The sequence below is a fragment of the Tamandua tetradactyla genome, chromosome 11 (genome assembly GCF_023851605.1).
Source record: "Tamandua tetradactyla isolate mTamTet1 chromosome 11, mTamTet1.pri, whole genome shotgun sequence".
NCBI classification, from domain to species: Eukaryota; Metazoa; Chordata; class Mammalia; order Pilosa; family Myrmecophagidae; genus Tamandua; species Tamandua tetradactyla.
The window spans coordinates 86,951,118-86,965,981 of record NC_135337.1 but is presented as its reverse complement, the minus strand read 5'-3'; positions in this window follow the sequence as shown (position 1 = coordinate 86,965,981).

Below are 14,864 nucleotides of genomic sequence, written 5' to 3'. Positions count from 1 at the left end.
TGTCCTCAAGTTTCACTCATCTTGTTGCATGCCTTACACTGCCCTCCAGAGGGGCTGAACCATTCTATTTTCCATCCAACAGTGTCTCTCCATATTTTCTCCTGCACTTGAATCATTAAGCTTGTCTATTTTAAATACAATTTCATTGTGATATATTCACATACCATATTTTCATCCAAGACATACAATCAGTGTTCCTGGTATCATCGTATAGCTGTGCATTGATCATCACACCTATTTTTGCACATTTTATTACTCCATAAACAATAGAAATAAAAGTAAAAAAAACATCCAAAACATCCCTCACCCTTTTCCCACTTCTCATTCATTTTTGTCTTTATGATCTTACTCACCTGTCCATACAATGGATAAAGGTAGTGTCAGTCACAAGGTTTTCACTATCATTCCTCACATTGTAAAAACCATATATTATACAATCTCTCTCCAGTACTTGTCATCTTTTTTTTGGGTGGGGGTGCATGGTCTGGGAATTGAACCCAGGTCTCTTACATGGCCATTGTAGTATGTGTGAGATGATATTTGAGTATAGTTTTGATTTAAATTTCCCTAATTGCTAGTGATGTTGAACATAGTTTCATATGATTTGGAGCCATATGTATTCCTCCTGGATAAGTGTCTATGTTTTTGTCAAATTTTAAACTAGGTTGTTTGTATTTGTGCTGTTGAATTGTAGTATCTCTTCATATATTCTAGACAATAAACCTTTATCTGATATGCCATTTCCAAGTACTGTCTCGCATTGTGTAGGCTGCCTTTTTATTTTTCCAAGAAAGCCATTTGATGTGAAGAAGAATCCCATTTCCAGGAAATACCATATATTAGTAAGGGTTCTGTAGAGAAACAAATTCAACAGGGAACACTAGTAAATATAAAATTTATAAAAGGGATCGGCTTCCTGAGAAGATGGCGGCTTAGTAAGACGCGCGAATCTTAGTTTCTACTCCAGGACAGCTACTAGGAGAGTAGAAACGATACAGAACAGCTCCCAAAGCCACGACAGAGATAAAAAAGACAGTGTACTCCATCCTGGAATGGCTGGCTGGCTGAGAGAACTCATTCTGGTGAGATCGCCGAGGGGTGCGGGCTTCACCGGGTGGGGGGCAAGCGGCCGGAGTCACTCCCTTCCACCTTCCCAGGCCGGCTGGGAGAATTGGATAGGCGGTACCCTCAAACCGCAGTGGCTGGTGCCCACAACATGCGCGGCCCCCCCCGGACCAACTGAGAGAATTGGATCGGAAATCCCCAGGCCACAGAGAACAGTGATGGGGGGGCCCCATCCAAACCCGTGACTCCCCGAGAACGTGCACTCCCCAGGCGGGCCGCTGTGGCTGGCAACCTCCCGCCATGCTTGGTGCCCCAGGCCAACTAAGAAATTTGGATGGGCGCTTTCCTGGGCTGCAGCGGCCAGCGACCCTCCCCACGTTTGGACCCCGGGCCGGCTGGCACTTTTCCAAGCCGCTTCGGCTAGCGAACCTCCCAGACAGCGAGAGTTTTCCAAAGTTAAAGGACCCACAGCACCTTTTACTGGTGGGACCCACAGACAAACGTGTGCCACGAGCGCAACCTACTGGGCAGGATAAGAAAAACAGAACCCAGAGATTTCACAGAAAAATCTTACAACCTTGTTGGGACTGACACCCAGGGAAATCTGACTAAATGCCCAGATGCCAGCAGCAGAAGATAACTGTCCACGCTCAGAAGATTTGGAACATGGCCCAGTCAAAGGAACAAACCAATAGTTCAAATGAGATACAAGAGCTGAGACAACTAATGCTGAATATATGAACAGGAATGGAAAACCTCTTCAAAAATGAAATCGATAAATTGAGGGAGGACATAAAGAGGACATGGGCTGAACATAAAGAAGAAATAGAAAAACTGAAAAAACAAATCACAAAACTCATGGAAGTGAAGGATAAAGTAGAAAAGATGGAAAAAACAATGGATACCTACAATGATAGATTTAAAGAGACAGAAGATAGCATTAGTGATTTGGAGGATGGAACATCTGAATTCCAAAAAGAAACAGAAAATATCGGGAAAAGAATGGAAAAATTTGAACAGGGTATCAGGGAACTCAAGGACAATATGAAGCACACAAATATACGTGTTGTGGGTGTCCCAGAAGGAGAAGAGAAGGGAAAAGGAGGAGAAAAACTAATGGAAGAAATTATCACTGAAAATTTCCCAACTCTTATGAAAGACCTAAAATTACAGATCCAAGAAGTGCAGCGCACCCCAAAGAGATTAGACCCAAATAGGCGTTCTCCAAGACACTTACTAGTTAGAATGTCAGAGGTCAAAGAAAAAGAGAGGATCTTGAAAGCAGCAAGAGAAAAACAATCCGTCACATACAAGGGAAACCCAATAAGACTATGTGTAGATTTCTCAGCAGAAACCATGGAGGCTAGAAGACAGTGGGATGGTATATTTAAATTACTAAAAGAGAAAAACTGCCAACCAAGACTCCTATATCCAGCAAAATTATCCTTCAAAAATGAGGGAGAAATTAAAACATTCTCAGACAAAAATTCACTGAGAGAATTTGTGACCAAGAGACTAGCTCTGCAAGAAATACTAAAGGAAGCACTAGAGTCAGATACAAAAAGACAGAAGAGAGAGGTATGGAGAAGAGTGTAGAAAGAAGGAAAATCAGATATGATATATATATAATACTGCCGCGGTCCAGCCGCAGCAGAGGGAATGGGCTTGAAGGTGTGGAGGGTCGTCGGCGCGAGAAGAACACCAAGAGACAGCTTAGAGAATTTTCCTCTGAGAAGAGTTGCTTAGATTTATTTTTGCTTAACTGATTTTTTTTTTTTTTTTTTTTTTTTTAAAGAGAGAGGGAGGAAAGGAAGGAAAGACAGAGAAGGAAGGAAGGAAGGAAGAAAGGGAAACATTTTTAAACATTTTCTTGTTTTATTATATTTTGTTTGTTTGTTTGTTTTTTACATGGGCTGGGGCCGGGAATCGAACCGGGGTCCTCCGGCACGGCAGGCAAGCACTCTTGCCCGCTGAGCCACCGCGGCCCGCCCCTTAACTGATTTTATACCCTTATTTTTGGCAAGGAAACAGGTATCACAGAATCATGGTTGTGTCATGGCTTACGTTTTAGGTAAAGTTACAGGTTCAGGGGAGCAAAGCAAAAGTACACGTTTTGATTTTCTTAGGAACACTTACACAAGATTTTAATAGCAGCAAGATATTGGCTTAAACCACAGACATTGTGTTTGCAGTTTTCTGAGTTTAGACTTTCTTTTCCTATTATTCTACAGGTGAGGCAATATGTCAAGACCTATTTTAATCTGGTTAAAGGTTAGCTTGTTTTGATTAAAAGGTTACATTGTTTGCTTAGATTTTTTATTGTTTTATAGCAATGGACCAGGGCCGTGGTGGGGGAGTAAATTTCCAGGATGGCTCAATGCAGGGTTTTTTAATTGTAAGTGTTTACTTTCTATGGGGTACTTTTCTGTGACTTGTTCTAAAAGCACTTCTGCCTGCTGTATCTGCAGCATGACTTGCTTAATGGGGACGTCCCAACCTAATTTTTCCCAAACAGTCATTAGTAAAGTTTTGCAATTTGTACAATTTGTATCATTTTTTCCAATTCTTTTGCTTTCTGATTCGTTTTGATATAATTCTTGGAGCACATCCAGCAACAAGAAACACACAATTAGTGTTGTTAATCCCAGTATTTTTCTATTACACCATTTTATGCCTCGTCCTCTTTTGGGGCGTTGAAGGCCTTGCCTACCGCCCTTCCTTCCAGGGAACCGTGTCAAACCGGGGAGGAAAAAGAGGACGCGGCATTTCCCCCTTTATTTTTTAAAATTTCTTTTTGCTGGACTCTCTCGATTTGCTTGATAGATGCTTTTATGGTTTTGATTGCTGCGGGAAAGCAAAAAATAATAATTAATATTATAGTCACAGTAAGGCCGAAGTTTACTACATTGGGCCATCCAATAATTGGGTTAAGATTTTGTAAGGAGGACCAAAGACTGTTTGCTAGGGTTTCATGTTCTGTTATATGTGCCTTACTTATGTCAGTTATTTGTTGTTGTAAAGCTAGAATATCTGGTGCTAGTTGAGTGTTATGCCATATTCCTTGTAAATGGGTTTTTACTTTTTCCCATGACTGCTCTGTTTCATTATAGGGCGCTGGGGTAATACATATCCATTTATAATTAACATGACACCGGGTGGTAAGTTGGGTTTTTAGATTTTGAATCTGGTTTCCTAAATAAATAACTGTATCTTCTAAGGCATCTACTCTAGTCTCTAAGTTTCTATCTAATTTTTCTTGTAGGGTTAAAGCTAAAGAAATATTATGAGTTAGAGTATTTACATGATGAGCGGTTTGTTGATTTTGAATGAGGGCTGTAGTTGATATAGCTAAAGAAGCAATAATGCTAATTAGAGCGGTAATTCCTAAAATTAACGTAGCTACAAAACGCTTAGGTCTCACTAAGTTGTTCAGCCTTTCCATAACTTGATAGCCAACATCATCAAACCATGGTTCATTTAACTTAACAGGTAATAAGACATAAGAAGGTTGATGCACAATAAGAAAAGTAGTATAATTTTTTGGCAAGCCAGAATTAATACAATTAGTAAGGAGACAGTTAGTGCACGTGATATGATAGGCATTATTCATTTGTGTGATATTAAACATGTGAGTCTTTCCTACTAGAATAGCATGAGGTGCATTTACACATGCACGAATGCCGTAAGGAACAGGGGTTGGACTAGATGGGCGATATAACAACACCATATTAGTAGCAGCAAGCAGACGAAATAAGTTATTATATAAACCAGTTCGATTATGGGATGAAGCACTACTTTGATAAATGGGGGTCACTAATCCTGGGGTGAACCACCGTGTAAGGGGTTCCCCATCTGTAGGTAGACTCTTGTTATAAGTATATTTGTCTGTATTATTTATAATATATGCAGTATAATTATAATTAGGTGAGGAGACTGAAAAATCATAAATAGTAAGGTTACTTTTTACAGGGTGATATATGTTTGCTTTATGCAAAAAGCCACACTCAAGCCATCAGGGATAGCCTGTAGAGTGAATATTTTTCCAATAGATGTCCTTTTTAGGATATTTTTCTGTACAAGACTCAATCAAAGAGTTAAAATTTGAGGAAAGGTTTACATAACTTTCATTGTAGGTATGGTACCTAAGAGAAATCATGTTGAGCCCCCAGATGCTTCTTTTAGTTCTTTTATGACTTGGGGAATCAGTATAATATGACCGATAATTGATAGGCAAACAGCCAGGAGGAGGAGTCCCGGTTATTACAAAGCATAGAGGGGCTTCATCAGCATATCCGGTAAAATTAACATTATCAGTACTTTTAAAAGGAATAAGTGAACTAGGGAGTCCTCCCATAAGATTGGTATTATTAGTAAAGACCTTTAAGTTTTTATCCCCCCACGCAGTGGGGTGGAAAAGTGGTGGGTTAGGTATATAAGCCCAGTATGATTTATTTACAGAAGAACCAGATACCTGACAGGAAAGAAGTGCAATCATAGCCAGAAACAGGTGAATAGGAGTAGGAGTTTTTCCGGTTATTAGGACTACCCTTTCTGCGTCAGCAGTAAGCTTTTTTATCTGCCCCCAAGTGGGCAGACTAGCTTGTCTGGTAGATTGAGCCTGCGGGGTAGAAGAGAGAGATAAATCTTCCATTCCAGGCACAAGATCTTCATCCATATTCTCCTGGGGGTAAGATGACGGGTTCTTCCACTGCGGAGGAAGAGGGGCTCTCCTCTTGTTCCCTCTCCGGGATGGGCGCCGATATGGGCCGAATGAGCCTATTGGGAATTCATATTGGGGTTTCTGCATCCTGTGGGAAAATACAAGCATATCCTCGTCCGGAGGTTAGTAACACATCAGGACCTTTCCATTGTCCAGTTAGCACATCCTTCTATTTTACTAAAATTTGTGGCTGTATAACTTTATTCCAATGTTTACTCATTGGAGTCTCACCTTTTTCATTTGCATTTAAGTGATTAATGACAAAAAGACTGTGATTAATGATGTGATGAGGCGATAAGTACTTACTTTCACTATCTTGCAGTTTAGTAATTTGGTGCTTTAATGTTTGGTGGGCTCTTTCCACCACCGCTTGACCTTGGGGATTATAGGGTATTCCAGTAGTATGTTTGATATGAAACTGATGACAAAATTGTTCAAAGCCTTTTGAGACATATGCAGGGGCATTGTCTGTTTTTATATGTTGAGGTTTTCCCATATAAGCCATAGATTGTATAACATGTTGTTTTACATCTTTTAAAGCCTCTCCTGTTCGTGCGGAGGCAAACAGAACATGTGAGTAAGTATCAATAGTAACATGTACAAAAGCTAACTTTCCAAATTCTTTAATATGAGTTACATCCATTTGCCATAAAGCATTGGGTTTTAAACCTTTAGGGTTTACTCCAGTATGCAACTGTGGCAGGTGAGTTATACAAATAGGACACTGTTTAATGATTTGTCTAGCCTGTTCCCGAGTGATTTTAAATTGTAACCTTAATGCTGTAGCATTTTGATGATGCAGTTTATGTGCATCTTGAGCTTGACTAACAGGAGTTTGTACTGGAAAGGCAACATAGTTAGTAAGTTGGTCAGCTTTAGCATTACCTTCTGCTAATGGTCCTGGCAAATTACTATGACTTCTGATATGTGCTACAAAAAAGGGAAACTGTCTCTGGTGGATGAGTTGCTGTAATGTTAAAAGATAGTGACTAACAGTAGAATTTTCAGAAATATAAGCTGTCTCAATAACAGGAAATAAATTTGCCACATAAAGAGAGTCTGTGTATAAATTAAAGGCCTGAGGGAACAAATTAAAGACTTCTATCACTGCCAATAATTCAACTTTTTGGGCTGATTTTTCTTTTGTCTGTATTTGTTTTTGAAGTTTTTTGGAATATATAGCAGCCGTCCCTTTAGCAGACCCGTCAGTGAAAATTAATTCTGCTGGGGGGGGGTAGGGGTTGAACACAACACCTTTGTAGAAACATAACGGGGTGTTTTTGTATAAATTGCAGTATAGGATCTGAGGGAAAATGATGTTTAATTTCCCCTTTAAATGCAGTTAAATTTATCATCCACTCATCATTATATTGTAATAAATGTTCTAATTGATTTTTAGTATAAGGAACTATTATACAGGAGGGATCAGCCCCTAACAATTGTTTACTTCGATTTCTTCCTTGAATGATTAATTCTGCCACTAAGTCTGGATATGGTTTTAAATTTTTATGCTGATTTATTCGGAGGTGTATCCATTCTATTGGACCTGTCTGCCATAGACAAGCAGTAGGTAAAAAAGGGGTATCTAATATTATTAGAGCCCACTCTTGTGCTATGTTTATTCTTCTTAAATGACTTTGACTTAAAGCTTGATTTACTAATTGAAGTGCTTGATAGGCTTCAGCTGTAATCCCTCATTTTGATGTAGGTTGAGAATCACCTTTTAAAATATCGAATAGGGGTTTTAATTCTATAGTAGTTAACTTTATGTAAGGTCTAATCCAATTTATATCTCCCAGTAGTTTTTGAAAATCATTTAAGGTTTTTAATTGATCAACTCGAATTTCCATTTTTTGTGGGATTACTTTGTCTTGTTTAATTACTCTTCCTAAGTAATTGTATGGAGGCTGTTTCTGAATTTTTTCTCGTGCTACTATAAGTCCTTGTTGTTGGAGGTTGAGAATTAGCTGTTCCAAAATGTAATGTAAGTAATGGTAGTTTGAATGTGCTAATAGTATATCATCCATGTAATGGATTAAATATACTTCAGGGTATTTTTCCCTAATATTCTTGATTGCATTGTCTACATATTTTTGACATAATGTGGGGCTATTTTTCATTCCCTGAGGTAAAACTTTCCATTGATACCTTTGATACGGTCGCTTAAAATTTGTTGAAGGAACACTGAAAGCAAAGCGCTTACAATCCATTGGATGCAGGGGGATGGTAAAAAAACAATCTTGCAAATCGATCACTACAATATTTGTATTGATTGGGATTCCAGTAGGTGACGGTAAACCTGGCTGTAAAGCTCCCATAGTCTCCATAGTTTTATTTACTGCTCTGAAGTCATGTAATAGCCTCCACTTTCCTGATTTCTTTTTTATTGCAAATATAGGAGTATTCCAGGGGCTAGTAGAGGGTTCTATATGCCCCTTTTCTAATTGTTCCTTAACCAGGTTTTGCACCGCTTCTAATTTCTCTATATTTAACGGCCACTGTTCGATCCATACCGGATCATTTGACTTCCATTGTATACGATCCGCAGTAGGAACAACAGTGGCCTTTAAGCTAAAAAAGTCTCGGATGATGTAACTAACTGTACCTCCATTTGCTGTAAGATATCTCTTCCCCACAAAGAGAAAGGCAAGGTGGGTACTATATATGGCTGAAAAGTTCCTTGATTGCAGTCATCCTGCCACTTTAGTATCTGAGTGCTTTTAGCTATATTATGGGCCAAACCTACTCCAACTAATGGGGCAGATGACTGGGATATTGGCCATGAAGAGGGCCAGTCTTTTCCAGCTATACATGAAACATCTGCACCGGTATCCAATAACCCTTCTATAGGCTTTCCATTAATTAATAATTTTTTCATAGGCCTGGCTTGCTGAATTTTTTGAACCGAGGCCACAACATTGCTGGATCCAAAAGACCCCTTGTCTCTTTTTTGTAATAATGTAGAATTAGGTGTATTATAGTAAGGAACAAGAAGGAGCTGTGCTATTCTCTGCCCAGGATGTAATTGAATAGTTTGTCCAACAGCTTGTACCATAAGCTTTATTTCCCCAGTATAATCTGAATCTATTACCCCAGGTAAGGTAAAAATGCCAGTCTTCGAAGCTGAGCTACGCCCTATAATTAGTCCCACCGTTCCCTCGGGTAGAGGACCTTTAACTCCAGTATTAAGTATTTGGACTGACATATCTGGTGAAATGATACAATGTTCTCTAACTGGCAAGTCTAATCCAGCGCTTCCAGGAGTTGCTCGGACCAAGTCATAGATGGAAAGGCAGTGCTTTTCACTGCTTCTTTCCCCCTGTTCTGATTCGGGGCCAGAGGACACCCCAGAAATTCGTTTTTTTGCTCATGAGGAACTATTGGCCCTTTTTGGAAAGGTGTAGACATAGGTCCAGGCGCCAATGGAGTGCCATCCTTGTGGTATTTTGACCTGCAATCTTTAGTCCAATGAAAACCTTTAGCGCATCTACTGCACAAGGAGGTAGGCCTCAAATTTTGAGGCGAAATTTGGGGAGGCATTCCACCCGGAAGGGGGAGGCTCCCTTGGGTGTTCCTCACAGGGCACTCCCTACTAAGGTGTCCAAACTCTCCACACTTAAAACATCCCTTACCTCTATGAGGGTTTTGTGAATTCTGCTGCATATTTTTTAAGAGTTGTTGATAAGGCAGTCCTTGAAGGGCAGCTGCCATTGCTAGGCCCTGAACATATGCGGGGGAGGCATCCGCGCACATTTTTATATAATCAGTTAGAGAACCAGATTTTCTGATTGGCCTGAGCAATGCCTGACAAGTGCTGTTGGCGTTTTCAAAAGCTAGTTGTTTCAAAACAATGTCTTTGGCTTCTTGACTTCCTGTTAATTTTTCTACATTTAGTTCCAGTCTAGCTACAAAATCTTCATACGGTTCCTGAGCAGCTTGTTTAATAGTGCTAAGAAAGGAGGACTTTAAATCTCCAGCTGGCAGCTGCCTCCAAGCCAAAACTGCAATTCTAGAGACTTCCTGTAAAGTTTCCCGAGTGAGCTCAAGCTGGGTTTTTGGGTCGGCATATGGACCTTCCCCTATTAACATGGAAAGCGTGATCCGGTTTTGGGGTCTCTTTAATAAATTTTTCTGCACTAGCCCTTTTGCCTTCTCCTCATAATCTGCTTTCCATAACAAAAAACTCCCGGGGGCTAGACAAGATCGCGCAGTAGAAAACCAATCAAAAGGAGAGAGCCATTCACTGGCTACATTATCAAGTAGTTGTAATGTATACGGGGAAGTCGGGCCAAGATCTTTGACAGCCATTTTTAATTCTTTTATTAGTTTAAAAGGGAGCGGTTCCCATTGAGGGGGCGAATTATCATCTCCCCATATCACAGGATAACACTTTAACTCTGTGTTGCCCTGAGCTTTAGCCTCTTTAACTGCACCCATAAAGCCTACACACAAAGGCGTGATATGAGTTTGCGGCTTTAAACATGGCCTAGGTTTCTTTTTCTTTTTTATTTCAGGTGCCGAAGCACTGAAGAAGGAACTGACATTGTTATGTTCATATTGAGCCGCTACTCTTTCCAATTCATCTACTTCAAAAGGATTAAGTTTATCCTCTCTTTCTGACTCTGCTTCACTTTCACTTTCTGAGGAGCTAGAATGGTCTTTCTGTATATTATAAGCAGGAGGCCTCTCTATACTGGTATAACTGCCTGTTTTAGCCATAGCTGTAACTAATGGTTGCTCTTCTTCAGTTGCCACTTCCCTGGCCATGCAAATAGCCTCATGTGTGGGGTCAAAACTATCTTTAAGGACATTCCATAGGGCAAAAGCATCAATAGGGACTCCATCTGGCCCATTTCTAGTATAATATTCTTTCATCTGTTTTCCTACTTTTTGCCAAGTATCTAAGTTAACAGTCCCTTCTTCTGGGAACCAGGGAGAAACATTTTGCACAAAAGAAAAAAATTCTCTAAGCTGTCTGCTGGTAACATTTGTACCTCTCTTTTTCAACATATGCTTTGTTATATCTACAAACAAGGAGCGTTCCTTAGACTCCGTATGTCCCATGATTACTCGCTCTATCCGTACTTCCCAAGTACCTGACCATAGCCAGAGGCCTGCAGTGCCTTATAGCGAGAGCCTTATACTCTCCCGTAAAAGAGAAAGCTTACCTTCAAGTCCCTGTTCGGGCGCCACTTGTCGCGGTCCAGCCGCAGCAGAGGGAACGGGCTTGAAGGTGTGGAGGGTCGTCGGCGCGAGAAGAACACCAAGAGACAGCTTAGAGAATTTTCCTCTGAGAAGAGTTGCTTAGATTTATTTTTGCTTAATTGATTTTATACCCTTATTTTTGGCAAGGAAACAGGTATCACAGAATCATGGTTGTGTCATGGCTTACGTTTTAGGTAAAGTTACAGGTTCAGGGAAGCAAAGCGAAAGTACACGTTTTGATTTTCTTAGGAACACTTACACAAGATTTTAATAGCAGCAAGATATTGGCTTAAACCACAGACATTGTGTTTGCAGTTTTCTGAGTTTAGACTTTCTTTTCCTATTATTCTACAGGTGAGGCAATATGTCAAGACCTATTTTAATCTGGTTAAAGGTTAGCTTGTTTTGATTAAAAGGTTACATTGTTTGCTTAGATTTTTTATTGTTTTATAGCAATGGACCAGTGCCGTGGTGGGGGAGTAAATTTCCAGGATGGCTCAATGCAGGGTTTTTTAATTGTAAGTGTTTACTTTCTATGGGGTACTTTTCTGTGACTTGTTCTAAAAGCACTTCTGCCTGCTGTATCTGCAGCATGACTTGCTTAATGGGGACGTCCCAACCTAATTTTTCCCAAGCAGTCATTAGTAAAGTTTTGCAATTTGTACAATTTGTATCATTTTTTCCAATTCTTTTGTTTTCTGATTCGTTTTGATATAATTCTTGGAGCACATCCAGCAACAAGAAACACACAATTAGTGTTGTTAATCCCAGTATTTTTCTATTACACCATTTTATGCCTCGTCCTCTTTTGGGGCGTTGAAGGTCTTGCCTACCGCCCTTCCTTCCAGGGAACCGTGTCAAACCGGGGAGGAAAAAGAGGACGCGGCATAATACAAAAGGCAAAATGTTAGAGGAAAATATTATCCAAACAGTAATAACACTAAATGTCAATGGACTGAATTCCCCAATCAAAAGGCATAGATTGGCAGAATGGATTAAAAAACAGGATCCTTCTATATGCTGTCTACAGGAAACACATCTTAGACCCAAAGATAAACATAGGTTGAAAGTGAAAGGTTGGGAAAAGATATTTCATGCAAATAACAACCAGAAAAGAGCAGGAGTGGCTACACTAATATCCAACAAATTATACTTCAAATGTAAAGCAGTTAAAAGAGACAAAGAAGGACACTATATACTAATAAAAGGAACAATTAAACAAGAAGACATAACAATCATAAATATTTACGCACCGAACCAGAATGCCCCAAAATACGTGAGGAATACACTGCAAACACTGAAAAGGGAAATAGACTCATATACCGTAATAGTTGGAGACTTCAGTTCACCACTTTCATCAATGGACAGAACATCTAGACAGAGGATCACTAAAGAAATAGAGAATCTGAATAATACTATAAATGAGCTAGACTTTACAGACATTTATAGGACATTACATCCCACAACAGCAGGATACACCTTTTTCTCAAGTGCTCATGGATCATTCTCAAAGATAGACCATATGCTGGGTCAAAAAGCAAGTCTTAACAAATTTAAAAAGATTGAAATCATGCACAACACTTTCTCGGATCATAAAGGAATGAAGTTGGAAATCAATAATAGGAGGAGTGCCAGAAAATTCACAAATACGTGGAGGCTCAACAACACACTCCTAAACAACGAGTGGGTCAAAGAAGAAATTGCTAGAGAAATTAGCAAATACCTCGAGGTGAATGAAAATGAAAACACAACATATCAAAACTTATGGGACGCAGCAAAGGCAGTGCTGAGAGAAATTTATTGCCCTAAATGCCTATATCAGAAAAGAAGAAAAGGCAAAAACTCAGGAATTAACTATCCATTTGGAAGAACTGGAGAAAGAACAGCAAATTAATCCCAAAGCAAGCAAAAGGAAAGAAATAACAAAGATTAGAGCAGAAATAAATGAAATTGAAAACATGAGAATATGGCCCACTCAAAGGAAAAAACCAATAGTTCAAATGAGATACAAGAGCTGAGACAACTAATGCTGAATATACGAACAGAAATGGAAAACCTATTCAAAAATGAAATCGATAAATTGAGGGAGGACATGAAGAGGACATGGGCTGAACACAAAGAAGACATAGAAAAACTGAAAAAACAAATCACAGAACTTATGGAAGTGAAGGATAACGTAGAAAAGATGGAAAAAACAATGGATACCTATAATGATAGATTTAAAGAGACAGAAGATAGAATTAGTGATTTGGAGGATGGAACATCTGAATTCCAAAAAGAAACAGAAAATATCGGGAAAAGAATGGAAAAATTTGAACAGGGTATCAGGGAACTCAAGGACAATATGAAGCACACAAATATACGTGTTGTGGGTGTCCCAGAAGGAGAAGAGAAGGGAAAAGGAGGAGAAAAACTAATGGAAGAAATTATCACTGAAAATTTCCCAACTCTTATGAAAGACCTAAAATTACAGATCCAAGAAGTGCAGCACACCCCAAAGAGAATAGAACAAAACCAGTGATTTTCAAACTTTGTCATGCACTGGAGTCAACTTAAATGCTTGTTAAAGTAGGGAGCGATTGGTCAACACCCCCGCACCCCTCAAGGCTCTCTGATTTAGTAGGTTTGGAGTGAAGATTTGTATCTTGCACTGTAGTCAGAAGCTCTCCTTGCCTCAGACAATTTCCACTTCTTTAATTTTTCATGTTGTTATGCACCAATAAATTCCTGGTACCCCTAAACTCCATCTTAGCATCTACTTGGTGGAGAACCCAACAATACGCATATCTTATTTTTTATTATTAATTAAAGAAAAAAAGAAATTAACCCAACATTTAGAAATCATTCCAGTCTACATATGCAATCAGTAATTCTTAACATCATCACATTGATGCATGATCATCATTTCTTAGTACATTTGCATCGATTTAGAGGAAATAGCAAAACAACAGAAAAAGATATAGAATGTTAATATAGAGAAAAAAATAAAAATAATAATAATAGTAAAAAAAAGATAAACAAACAAACAAGCAGACAAAAAAAACCTATACCTCAGATGCAGCTTCATTCAATGTTTTGACATGATTAATTTACAATTAGGTATTATTGTGCTGTCCATTTTTGAGTTTTTGTATCTAGTCTTGTTACACAGTCTGTATCCCTTCAGCTCCAATTACCCATTATCTTACCCTGTTTCTAACTCCTGCTGAACTCTGTTACCAATGACATATTCCAACTTTGTTCTCAAATGTCGGTTCACATCAGTGGGACCATACAGTATTTGTCCTTTAGTTTTTGGCTAGACTCACTCTGCATAATGATCTCTAGGTCCATCCATGTTATTACATGCTTCATAAGTTTATCCTGTCTTAAAGCTGCATAATATTCCATCGTATGTATATACCACAGTTTGTTTAGCCACTCGTCTGTTGATGGACATTTTGGCTGCTTCCATCTCTTTGCAATTGTAAATAATGCTGCTATAAACATTGGTGTGCAAATGTCCGTTTGTGTCTTTGCCCTTAAGTCCTCTGAGTAGATACCCAGCAATGGTATTTCTGGGTCGTATGGTATTTCTATATTCAGCTTTTTGAGGAAACACCAAACTGCCTTCCACAGTGGTTGCCCCATTTGACATTCCCACCAACAGTGGATAAGTGTGCCTCTTTCTCCACATCCTCTTCAGCACTTGTCATTTTCTGTTTTGTTGATAATGGCCATTCTGGTGGGTGTGAGATGAGATCTCATTGTGGTTTTGATTTGCATTTCTCTAATGGCCAGGGATATTGAGCATCTCTTCATGTGCCTTTTGACCATTTTTATTTGCTCTTCTGAGAGGTGCCTGTTCAAGTCTTTTTCCCATTTTGTAATTGGG